The sequence below is a fragment of the Oncorhynchus keta genome, chromosome 27, assembly GCF_023373465.1.
Source record: "Oncorhynchus keta strain PuntledgeMale-10-30-2019 chromosome 27, Oket_V2, whole genome shotgun sequence".
In the NCBI taxonomy this organism is placed as follows: domain Eukaryota; kingdom Metazoa; phylum Chordata; class Actinopteri; order Salmoniformes; family Salmonidae; genus Oncorhynchus; species Oncorhynchus keta.
This window is the reverse complement of record NC_068447.1, coordinates 16677542-16690763: the sequence shown is the minus strand read 5'-3', so window position 1 is coordinate 16690763 and position 13222 is coordinate 16677542. Positions and strand designations below refer to the sequence as shown.

Below are 13222 nucleotides of genomic sequence, written 5' to 3'. Positions count from 1 at the left end.
AATGGGACGTTGGTATTGACTAGATATCCTGGGGTAATCTATAGTCCTTTCTATTGACTGAACAATGTTATGTCCCTTCATGGGTGAGCGAGGTTTTATCAAGGGCTTTATGATGTCACAGTAACTGAAACAATGATAGATTATAGACTTTTCCTAATGTTAACCTGTGGTTCCCAGAAAGAGGCAAAAGGGTTGCAGGAATTGAGTCTGTCTGTCTGTCTGTCTGTCTGTCTGTCTGTCTGTCTGTCTGTCTGTCTGTCTGTCTGTCTGTCTGTCTGTCTGTCTGTGTACACAGTATATGTGTACAGCTGACCTTTAACCCCATAATCCTAACACAGATGGAAGCAGCTCCAGGTAATTCAAACATGTTTATTGGTTGAAAATGTGTTGCACTCTACAGACATACATTAACGGTGTCATTGTCTACAAGCTAGCTAACAGAGGCATGGTCCAAGGCCACAACACTATACGCCAAATGCCTTTCAGGCAGCCCAAGTTTATTGGGATACATACTGCAGGGGTTAAAACAACTAGACAAAATGTAAATGTGGTAAAAAATAAAACCAACAAAGAACAGATTACATATTAATTCTATATTAGTAACAGGTGAGTCAGATAATGATAATCTCCATCACAGTGTGTACTCCCTCTGTGGAATCTTAATGAAGGACATCAAGGGGTGTTACTGACTCATTTACATCCTGTTAGTCCCTGATTCAGACAGAGACAGTATCCACTGATCCAGACACCTTCCCTGGTAACACTCTCAGAGGGTGGAGAAAACAGAGATTCTTGATGTATGGAAAGACTCTCTCAGTGAAAGTGTGTGTGAATGTGTGTAGATGTGTGTTACTGACAGGGTCAGAGAATGACAGCTTTCCTCCTTCCCAGTCTAGCTGCACTCTGATCCTCTGGGGATTCTGTCTCACTATGAGGGGAGTGAGTAGCTTATTTGGTACATGTGTGTTATAATCACCACCACCAAACAACACACCCCAGGATCTATGCCAATAACCATTGTATCCCTTCCTCTGGACAGACTCTGTGATCACACCCAGGTCCCAGCCTTTATTCTTCCTAACATCAATGTCCCAGCTGTGTGTTCCTGAGTTAAAACCCTTAGAGCCCAGGACCATTCTATGGCTATCAAACCTCTCTGGGTTGTCAGGAAGCTGCTGTTTCTCATCACTGTATCTCACACTGGTCAGATCATCAGACAGGATGAGATCTGGGTGGGCCGTGTTGAGTTCCAGAGTAACTGGAGCTGGACAGAGAGAACACAAACACACTGGATTAATTCAAATGAAGGGGGAATATATTACTGCATATGATATATAATGCTATGTGTTGTATGTTTTGTGTTACATACACCACCGTTCAAAAGATCGGGGTCATTTAGAAATGTCCTTGTTTTTGTAAAGAAAAGCACATTTCTTTTACCATTAAAATAAAATCTATTGATCAGAAATACAGTGTAGACATTGTTAATGTTGTAAATGACTATTGTAACAAGAAACAGCTGATTTCTAATGGAAGATCTACATAGGCGTACAGAGACCCATTGTCAGCAACCATCACTCCTGTGTTCCAATGGTTTATCATTTTTAAAGGCTAATTGATCATTTGAAAACCCTTTTGCAATTATATTAGCACAGCTGAAAACGGTGGTGCTGATTAAAGGAAAGCCGTATCTCAGACTGGCCAATAAAAAGAAAAGAGTAAGATGAGCAAAAGAACACAGACACTGGACAGAGGAACTCTGCCTACAAGGCCAGCATCCCGGAGTCGCCTCTTCACTGTTGACGTTTAGACTGGACAGAGGAACTCTGCCTAGAAGGCCAGCATCCTGGAGTCGCCTCTTCACTGTTGACGTTTAGACCGGACAGAGGAACTCTGCCTAGAAGGCCAGCATCCCGGAGTCGCCTCTTCACTGTTGACGTTTAGACTGGACAGAGGAACTCTGCCTAGAAGGCCAGCATCCCGGAGTCGCCTCTTCACTGTTGACGTTTAGACTGGACAGAGGAACTCTGCCTAGAAGGCCAGCATCCTGGAGTCGCCTCTTCACTGTTGACGTTTAGACCGGACAGAGGAACTCTGCCTAGAAGGCCAGCATCCTGGAGTCGCCTCTTCACTGTTGACGTTTAGACCGGACAGAGGAACTCTGCCTAGAAGGCCAGCATCCTGGAGTCGCCTCTTCACTGTTGACGTTTAGACCGGACAGAGGAACTCTGCCTAGAAGGCCAGCATCCTGGAGTCGCCTCTTCACTGTTGACGTTTAGACCGGACAGAGGAAGTCTGCCTAGAGGGCCAGCATCCTGGAGTCGCCTCTTCACTGTTGACGTTTAGACCGGACAGAGGAACTCTGCCTAGAAGGCCAGCATCCCGGAGTCGCCTCTTCACTGTTGACGTTTAGACCGGACAGAGGAACTCTGCCTAGAAGGCCAGCATCCCGGAGTCGCCTCTTCACTGTTGACGTTTAGACCGGACAGAGGAACTCTGCCTAGAAGGCCAGCATCCTGGAGTCGCCTCTTCACTGTTGACGTTTAGACCGGACAGAGGAACTCTGCCTAGAAGGCCAGCATCCCGGAGTCGCCTCTTCACTGTTGACGTTTAGACTGGACAGAGGAACTCTGCCTAGAAGGCCAGCATCCTGGAGTCGCCTCTTCACTGTTGACGTTTAGACCGGACAGAGGAACTCTGCCTAGAAGGCCAGCATCCTGGAGTCGCCTCTTCACTGTTGACGTTTAGACCGGACAGAGGAACTCTGCCTAGAAGGCCAGCATCCCGGAGTCGCCTCTTCACTGTTGACGTTTAGACCGGACAGAGGAACTCTGCCTAGAAGGCCAGCATCCCGGAGTCGCCTCTTCACTGTTGATGTTGTTTCTCAAACTAGACACTCTAATGTACTTGTCCTCTTGCTCAGTTGTGCACCGAGGTCTCCCACTCCTCTTTCTATTCTGGTTAGAGACAGTTGGCGCCAGAAGAAATGGCAGCAGTTTTACGAGGGTCCAATCAATTGTGCTATTATGTGTTTTTTTGCGTTATTTGTAACTTATTTTGTACATAATGTTTCTGCCACCACATTTTACAGCAAAAATGAGCTTCTGGATATCAGGACAGCGATCACTCACCTCGGATCAGACTAAGATTTTTTTCTACAACAAAGACGACGCACAAGATATTCTCCAAACACCCAACAGGACCGACATCCCGGTTATTTGCAAGAGTAAGCGACGCAGGTACATAGCACAAAGAGCCGGATGCCTGGTCAGGCCCTGGCGAAGGCGACTGTGAAAGCTGCCATTACCGTCAATACTACTCGCCAACGTACAATCATTGGACAATAAATTAGACGAAGTACGATCACGAATATCCTACCAACGGGACATCAAAAACTGTAATATCCTATGTTTCATGGAATCGTGGCTGAATGACGACATGGATATTCAGCTAGCAGGATATACGCTGCACCGGCAAGATAGAACAGCACACTCTGGTAAGCCGGGGTGGGGGTGAGAATATTTGTAAACAACAGCTGGTGCACAAAATCTAAGGAAGTCTCTAGATTTTGCTCGCCTGAAGTAGAGTACATTGTGATAAATTGTAGGCCACCCTACAGGCCTAGAGAGTTTTCAGCTATACTTTTCATGGCTGTTTATTTACCACCACAGACAGATGCTGGAACTAAGACCACACTCAGTCAGCTGTATAAGGAAATAAGCAAACAGGAAACCACTCACCCAGAGGTCGCGCTCCTAGTGGCCAAAGACCTTAACCTCTCTTGGGTAGGGGGCAGTATTTTCACGCCCGGATGAAAAGCGTGCCCAAAGCAAACTGCCTGTTACTCAGGCCCAAGCTAGGATATGCATATAATTGGTGGATGTGGATAGAAAACACTCTAAACGTTCTAAAACTGTTAAAATTAGGTCTGTGAGTATAACAGAACTGATATGGAAGGCAAAACCCAGAGGACAAACCATCCAAAAAAAAACAATATTTCAGTCTACCACTGTTTTCAATGGCTGTCATGTTTGTTATAAGGCAAAATCATCTCCCAGATTGCAGTTCCTATGGCTTCCACTAGATGTCAGTCTTTAGAAAGAGTTTCATGCTGGTTTTTGGAAAAATGAGCCAGAAAGTTTTTCTAGGTGGCTCCCATTTTGGCTGTAGTGTTTCCAAGCGCATGGAAGAGAGCGTGTTCTTTTGTATTTTTCTCCGGGTAAAGACAATAACGATTCTCCGTCTTAAATTTGTTAGTTTATTTACGTATTAGGGCATCTAAGGTTTGATTATAAACGTTGTTTGACTTGTTTGGAAAAGTTTATTAGTAACGTTTGGGATTAATTTTTGTATGCCTTTTGATGGAGGGAAACCGGTGGATTATTGACTGAAGCACGCCAGCTAAACTGAGTTTTTATGGATACAATTTTTTTTTTTATAAAGGACAAATTCAAACAAAAGGACCATTTGTGATGTATCTGGGACCTTTTGGAGTGCCAACAGAAGAAGATCAAAGGTAAGGCATTTATTATATCGCTATTTCTGACTTTCGTGGCGCACCTGCCTGGTTGAAATATGTTTTTCATACTTTTGTATGCGGGGCGCTGTCCTCAGATAATCGCATGGTGTGATTTCGCCGTAAAGCCTTTTTGAAATCTGACACAGCGGCTGGATTAACAAGAAGTTAAGCTTTATTTTGATGTATTACACTTGTGATTTTATGAAAGTTAATTCATTATAATTCTGTAGTTTGAATTTCGGACACATTTCACTAGATAAGTGAAATAAGAAGTTAATGCAGGGAAACTTAAATCAGTTCTACCAAATCTCTATCAACATGTTAAATGTGCAACCAGAGGGAAAAAAATTCTAGATCAACTGTACTCCACACACAGAGACGCGTACAAAGCTCTCCCTCCATTTGGTAAATCCGACCCCAACTCTATCCTCCTGATTCCTGCTTACAAGCTAAAATTAAAGCAGGAAGCACCAGTGACTCGGTCTATAAAAAAGTGGTCGGATGAAGCAGATGCTAAACTACAGGACTGTTTTGCTAGCACAGACTGGAACATGTTCCGGGATTCTTCTGATGGCATTGAGGAGTACACCATATCAGTCACTGGCTTTATCAATAAGTGCATCAAGGATGTCGTCCCCACAGTGACAGTACGTACATACCCCAACCAGAAGCCATGGATTACAGGCAACATTCGCACTGAGCTAAAGGGCAGAGCTGCCGCTTTCAAGGTGCGGGACTCTAATCCGGACACTTACAAGAAATCCAGCTATGCCCTGCGACGATCCATCAAACAGGCAAAGCGTCAATACAGGGCTAAGATTGAATCATACTACACCGGCTCCGATGCTCGTCTCATGTGGCAGGGCTTGTAAACTATTACAGACTACAAAGGGAAGCACAGCTGCCAGCTGCCCAGTGACACGAGCCTACCAGAATAGCTAAATCACTTCGAGGCAAGCAACACTGTTGTAGTATAGCTGAAAACTCTCTAGGCCTGTAGGGTGGCCTACAATTTATCACAATGTACTCTACTTCAGGCGAGCAAAATCTAGAGACTTCCTTAGATTTTGTGCACCAGCTGTTGTTTACAAATATTCTCACCCCCACCCCGGCTTACCAGAGTGTGCTGTTCTATCTTGCCGGTGCAGCGTATATCCTGCTAGCTGAATATCCATGTCGTCATTCAGCCACGATTCCATGAAACATAGGATATTACAGTTTTTGATGTCCCGTTGGTAGGATATTCGTGATCGTACTTCGTCTAATTTATTGTCCAATGATTGTACGTTGGCGAGTAGTATTGACGGTAATGGCAGCTTTCACAGTCGCCTTCGCCAGGGCCTGACCAGGCATCCGGCTCTTTGTGCTATGTACCTGCGTCGCTTACTCTTGCAAATAACCGGGATGTCGGTCCTGTTGGGTGTTTGGAGAATATCTTGTGCGTCGTCTTTGTTGTAGAAAAAAATCTTAGTCTGATCCGAGGTGAGTGATCGCTGTCCTGATATCCAGAAGCTCATTTTTGCTGTAAAATGTGGTGGCAGAAACATTATGTACAAAATAAGTTACAAATAACGCAAAAAAAACACATAATAGCACAATTGATTGGACCCTCGTAAAACTGCTGCCATTTCTTCTGGCGCCAACTGTCTCTAACCAGAATAGAAAGAGGAGTGGGAGACCTCGGTGCACAACTGAGCAAGAGGACAAGTACATTAGAGTGTCTAGTTTGAGAAACAACATCAACAGTGAAGAGGCGACTCCGGGATGCTGGCCTTCTAGGCAGAGTTCCTCTGTCCGGTCTAAACGTCAACAGTGAAGAGGCGACTCCGGGATGCTGGCCTTCTAGGCAGAGTTCCTCTGTCCGGTCTAAACGTCAACAGTGAAGAGGCGACTCCAGGATGCTGGCCTTCTAGGCAGAGTTCCTCTGTCCAGTCTAAACGTCAACAGTGAAGAGGCGACTCCGGGATGCTGGCCTTCTAGGCAGAGTTCCTCTGTCCGGTCTAAACGTCAACAGTGAAGAGGCGACTCCAGGATGCTGGCCTTCTAGGCAGAGTTCCTCTGTCCGGTCTAAACGTCAACAGTGAAGAGGCGACTCCAGGATGCTGGCCTTCTAGGCAGAGTTCCTCTGTCCGGTCTAAACGTCAACAGTGAAGAGGCGACTCCGGGATGCTGGCCTTCTAGGCAGAGTTCCTCTGTCCGGTCTAAACGTCAACAGTGAAGAGGCGACTCCGGGATGCTGGCCTTCTAGGCAGAGTTCCTCTGTCCGGTCTAAACGTCAACAGTGAAGAGGCGACTCCAGGATGCTGGCCTTCTAGGCAGACTTCCTCTGTCCGGTCTAAACGTCAACAGTGAAGAGGCGACTCCAGGATGCTGGCCTTCTAGGCAGACTTCCTCTGTCCGGTCTAAACGTCAACAGTGAAGAGGCGACTCCAGGATGCTGGCCTTCTAGGCAGAGTTCCTCTGTCCGGTCTAAACGTCAACAGTGAAGAGGCGACTCCAGGATGCTGGCCTTCTAGGCAGAGTTCCTCTGTCCGGTCTAAACGTCAACAGTGAAGAGGCGACTCCAGGATGCTGGCCTTCTAGGCAGAGTTCCTCTGTCCGGTCTAAACGTCAACAGGATAAGAGCGTCTGCTAAATGACTTAAATGTAAATGTAAACACTGAGGCATGCATGAGAGCATCAGCTGTTCCGGACGACTGTGTGATCACACTCTCCGTAGCCGATGTGAGTAAGACCTTTAAACAGGTCAACATACACAAGGCTGCGGGGCCAGATGGATTACCAGGACGTGTGATCCGGCCATGTGCTGACCAACTGGCAGGTGTCTTCACTGACATTTTCAACATGTCCCTGATTGAGCCTGTAATACCAACATGTTTCAAGCAGACCACCATAGTCCCTGTGCCCAAGAACACTAAGGCCACCTGCCTAAATCACTACAGACCTGTTGCACTCACGTCCGTAACCATGAAGTGCTTTGAAAGGTTGGTAATGGCTCACATCAACACCATTATCCCAGAAACCCTAGACTCACTCCAATTTGCATACCGCCCAAACAGATCCACAGATGATGCAATATCTATTGCACTCCACACTGCCCTTTTCCACCTGGACAAAAGGAACACTTATGTGAGAATGCTATTCATTGACTACAGCTCAGCGTTCAACACCATAGTACCCTCAAAGCTCACCACTAAGGATCCTGGGACTAAACACCTCCCTCTGCACCTGGATCCTGGACTTCCTGACGGGCCGCCCCCAGGTGGTGAGGGTAGGTAGCAACACATCTGCCACACTGATCCTCAACACTGGAGCTCCTCAGGGTGGCATGCTCAGACTGTACTCCCTGTTCACCCTCGACTGCATGGCCAGGCACGACTCCAACACCATCATTAAGTTTGCAGATGACACAACAGTGGTAGGCCTGATCACAGACAAACGACAAGACAGCCTATAGGGAGGAGGTCAGAGACCTGGCCGTGTGGTGCCAGAATAACAACCTATCCCTCAACGTAGCCAAGACTAAGGAGATGATTGTGGACTACAGGAAAAGGAGGACCGAGCATGCCCCCATTCTCATCGACGGGGCTGTAGTGGAGCAGGGTGAGAGCTTCAAGTTCCTCGGTGTCCACATCAACAACAAACTAGAATGGTCCAAACACACCAAGACAGTCGTGAAGAGGGCACAACAAAGCCTATCCCCCTCAGGAAACTAAAAAGATTTGGCATAGGTCCTGAGATCCTCAAAAGGTTCTACAGCTGCACTATCGAGAGCATCCTGACTGGTTGCATCACTGCCTGGTACGGCAATTGCTCGGCCGCAAGGCACTACAGAGGGTAGTGTGTACAGCCCAGTACATCACTGGGGCTAAGCTGCCTGCCATTCAGGACTTCTACACTAGGCGGTGTCAGAGGAAGGCCCTAAAAATTGTTAAAGACCCCAGCCACCCCAGTCATAGACTATTCTCTCTACTACCGCATGGCAAGCGGTACCGGAGTGCCAAGTCTAGGACAAAAAGGCTTCTCAACAGTTTCTACCCCCAAGCCATAAGACTCCTGAACAGTTAATCAAATGGCTACCCAGACTATTTGCATTGTGTGCCTCCCCCAACCCCCGCCAACCCCTCTTTTACGCTACTGCTACTCTCTGTTCATCATATATGCATAGTCACTTTAACCATATCTACATGTACATACTACCTCAATCAGCCCGACTAACCAGTCTGTATATAGCCTCCCTACTTTTATAGCCTCCCTACTTTTATAGGCTCGCTACTTTTATAGCCTCGCTACTTTTATAGCCTCGCTACTTTTATAGCCTCGCTACTTTTATAGTCTCGCTACTTTTATAGCCTCGCTACTTTTATAGCCTCGCTACTTTTATAGCCTCGCTACTTTTATAGCCTCTACTTTTATAGCCTCACTACTTTTATAGCCTCACTACTTTTATAGCCTCACTACTTTTATAGCCTCCCTACTTTTATAGCCTCCCTACTTTTATAGCCTCGCTACTTTTGTAGTCTCGGTACTTTTGTAGTCTCGGTACTTTTGTAGTCTCGCTACTTTTGTAGTCTCGCTACTTTTGTAGTCTCGCTACTTTTGTAGTCTCGCTACTGTAGATAGCATGTCTTTTTACTGTTGCTTTATTTCTCTACTTACCTATTGTTCACCTAACACCTTTTTTGCTCTATTGGTTAGAGCCTGTAAGTAAGCACTGTAAGATATACACTTGTTGTATTCGGTGCCCGTGACAAAAACTTTGATTTGATTTGAGTAGTACACACTATTGTACGAGATCTTCAGTTTCTTGCCAATTTCTCTCATGGCATAGCCTTAATTACTCAGAACAAGAATAGACTTACGAGTTTCAGAATGAAGTTCGTTGTTTCTGGCCATTTTGAGCCTTTAATCGAACCCACAAATGCTGATGCTCCAGATACTCAACTAGTCTAAAGAAGGACAGTTTTATTGCTTCTTTAGCGCAATAGTTTTCAGCTGTGCTAACATGTTTGCAAAAGGGTTTTCTAATGATCAATTAGCCTTTTAAAATGATAAACTTGGAATAGCTAACACAATGTGCCATTGGAACACAGGAGTGATGGTTGCTGATAATGGGCCTCAGTACGACTATGTAGATATTACATTAAAAGTCTGCCGTTTCCAGCTACAATAGTAATTTACAACATTAACAATGTCTACACTGTATTTCTGATCAATTTGATGTTATTTTAATGGGAAGTTTCTAAGTGACCCCAAACTTTTGAACAGTAGTGTATGTGCACATTTCGCTACAGTCACAATAACATCCGCTAACCATGTGTATGTGACCAATAACATCCGCTAACCATGTGTATGTGACCAATAACATCCGCTAACCATGTGTATGTGACCAATAACATCCGCTAACCATGTGTATGTGACCAATAACATCCGCTAACCATGTGTATGTGACCAATAACATCCGCTAACTATGTGTATGTGACCAATAACATCCGCTAACCATGTGTATGTGACCAATAACATTTGAATCGATTACTTATTGGAAGATCCTCTGTAAATGTACAAAATAAATGTACAGTATGTAAGTAATTCTAAATATCATTCACTGTCTATTTTTTCAGTATTGGAGAGCAATAGTGGTGGTCCAATATACAGTGTGTACAAAACAATTAATAACACCTTCCTAATATTTTCTGCAATCAGAACAGGCTCAATTCGTCAGGAAAGGACTCTAGAATGTGTCGGAAGCATTCCACAGGGATACTAGCCCATCCAATCCAATCCTGACTCCAATGCTTCAAACAGTTCTTTCAAGATGGCTGGATGTCCTTTGGGTGGTGGCTCATACTTGATACTCACAGGCAACTGTTGAGCATGAAATCCCCATCCGTGTTGCAGCAGATTTGGACTAAAACTGGTGTGCCTGGCACCAACTACCACACCAAGTTCAAAGGCAATTAAATATCTTGTCTTGCCTATTCACCCTCTGAATGGCACAAAAAACGTTTCAACTGTCTCAAGGATTTAAAATCTTTCTTAAACTTGTCTCCTCCCCTTTACCTACACTGATTGAAGTGGATTTAACAAGTGACATCAATAACGAATCATGGCTTCACCTGGTCAGTCTAAATCATTGAAAGAGCTGGTGTTCTTAATGTTTTGTACACACAGTGTTTAATACCCATTATATCTCAAAGACCTACTTACTGTAGTGGACTATTCCCTGCATCTTCTTCCAGACTATGAACTGCAGGTTTCCCAGGTGCTTTGCCACATCGATCAGCGCTCCTGAAACCCTCTCTGGATCTGGCAGTGTACACTGGGCTCTGGAAGAACATTCAGGAGTCAGTGTTCCTGTGGGGTTTGATACAGAACCACAGAGAAGAGAGAGACATAATAAAGTCCCATTACCTTTTCACTGTATCCTTGTAGTTCTGTAGGGGAAAAAAATAACACATTTAAAGATGCATTGATCTTAGAAAATCAATTACTACAATATTTATTTCATAATTGATATGGCAGTTGATTTATCAGAGGTAGATTAGTCCTTACCTGCAGGAATGAGATGTCCTCAGCTCCCAGCTCTTCTTCTATGGTTCTGATTGTGTCTGAAAGTGATGATATCTCTCTGCTCATCTTCTCAATCTTCTTCTTCATCATCTGACTCTTCTGCTCCTCTTCCTCCTTCAGTTCAGCTATCCTGGCTCTCTCTTCATGATATAGAAACTGATGCAACTTCTTAAACCCCATCTTAATCAGCCTCTCTGTGTGCTGGGCCTGGCTCTGGAGACAGTAGAGAGGAATGTCAAAGAAATCATCAATATCAATATTCCACAGGGTTATGATGAATCTTCACAGTATCATTGTATCTCAGCTTCACTCTGTATTCTTACCTTGATGTGGTTGGCTGTTTGATCACAGCTCAGTTTAACTTCTCTGAAGACCTTCATCTTCTCCTGTAAGGGCTCCAGTGCAGTCTTGAGTTCCTCCTGGAATGAAACAGCATTATAAAGAGGTACTGCGTGTAAAAGGAGTGGATTGGCACACAGATCTTAATTCACATTGACTGTATGCACGTACAAAAACACAATTAGGTGGGAGCTTATATTGTAACATATACAAGTGTGTATTAATACACATGTGAATTGGAAGGGTGGTTTCTGTATATCCCAACTCCACCTGAGACACCCTTGGAGAGGATGGTAAAGGTCTGCTATTATCAAGAGCGACCCGTGGGTGGCTACCTGCTACCTACATACTGTAAGTCAAATCAAATCCAACAAGTGTAGACTTTACCATGAAATGCTAACTTAACTGACAAGCCCTTAACCAACAGAAGAAATATGAAAATATTTACCAAGTACACTAAAATAAAAAGTAATAATAAAAGTAACACAATAAGAATAACAATAACGAGGCTTTATACAGGGGGCACCGGTACTGAGTCAGTGTGGAGGCTATATACAGGGGGCACCGGTACGAAGTCAGTGTGGAAGCTATATACAGGGGGCACCGGTACCGAGTCAGTGTGGACGCTATATACAGGGGGTACCGGTACCGAGTCAATGTGGAAGCTATATACAGGGGGCACCGGTACCGATTTTGTTAATTGTAGTGATAAATACATCTCCTACCTTATGATCCAGTACAGCTTCATCTATTGGGCAGCAGTCATGGCTTTTATGCTTTTTGGAAGTTTGACACAAAAACAGATGGGCTGTTTATCCTCCAGACAGAAGAGCTTGAGTTTCTCACTGTGTCGACTGCAGAGCACCTCAGGCCCTGCTGAAGCTCTCTGGCTTCTATCGTGTAAGTAGGCCTCACACAGGTTCTTTAAAACCAGGTTACTGGGGGGGAATTCCATTGATGATTTCTTTCTGCAGACTGGACATTCCCGAGATGTCTTCTGTTTCCAGTATTCCTCCAGACAGGCCTTACAGAAGCTGTGGCTACACAACAGGACCACAGGATCCTTGAAGATGTCACAGCATACTGGACAGGAGAAATCAACCTCGGAGAGAGAAGCTTTAGAGGCCATTTCTCACTGCTTATCTCTGTTATGAAGGTTTACTTTCACTTCTGACTTCTGAACTCCTTTGACGAAGGTTCACTTTTGAAAACTCATCTGAACTTAGAAATCTGTTTTCCTGACGGTGTTCCTTAGTCTTCAATTGTTGTTTTGATTCTTGGTTGCTTACAAAGTTTTTTGGTCAGCCCTTAATGACAGTTCACTGAATATTTAATAGCTGCATGTTACAGCGCTGTTCTGTTGTGAGCTTTTCTCCTTCCTGTTAAGCAGGAGTAGGGTGGACCTCTCTGCTGAGTTGTCTTTATATCAGTTTGAGTCTGTGCAGGACACTTCCGCTAGATGTCAGTGTTTACTTAAATATAACTGGATTTTATTGCTTCAAAAGGCCAGGTTTATGAAATTGACCAAATAAACTGATCTAAGGTTTCTCCTCATCTGACTTGACTGTTAGCTGAATTCTGAATATCTATGTCTCTGGTCAATTCAGCACCATAGACAGCAACTGTATGGAAGTGCAAAGCAGTCAACTTCAGCAGCTGAAACTCCTACATTGGACTGGAGTTTACATTCAGTCTGCCAAGAGCAAGATGGTGACTCCACACAACAAACCAACTCCCCAAACAAGAGCCTGGAGTTGTGTTTGTGAATGTGTGCTTGTGTATGTACGTGTGTGT

The 13222-nt window shown here is 44.7% G+C and overlaps 1 pseudogene; it reads right to left on the bottom strand.

The window, feature by feature from the left end:
• Positions 1 to 355: 355 nt before the first annotated feature.
• On the bottom strand, positions 356 to 12815 carry LOC118359576 (zinc-binding protein A33-like; annotated as a pseudogene).
• Between the last annotated feature and the right edge of the window lie 407 nt (positions 12816 to 13222).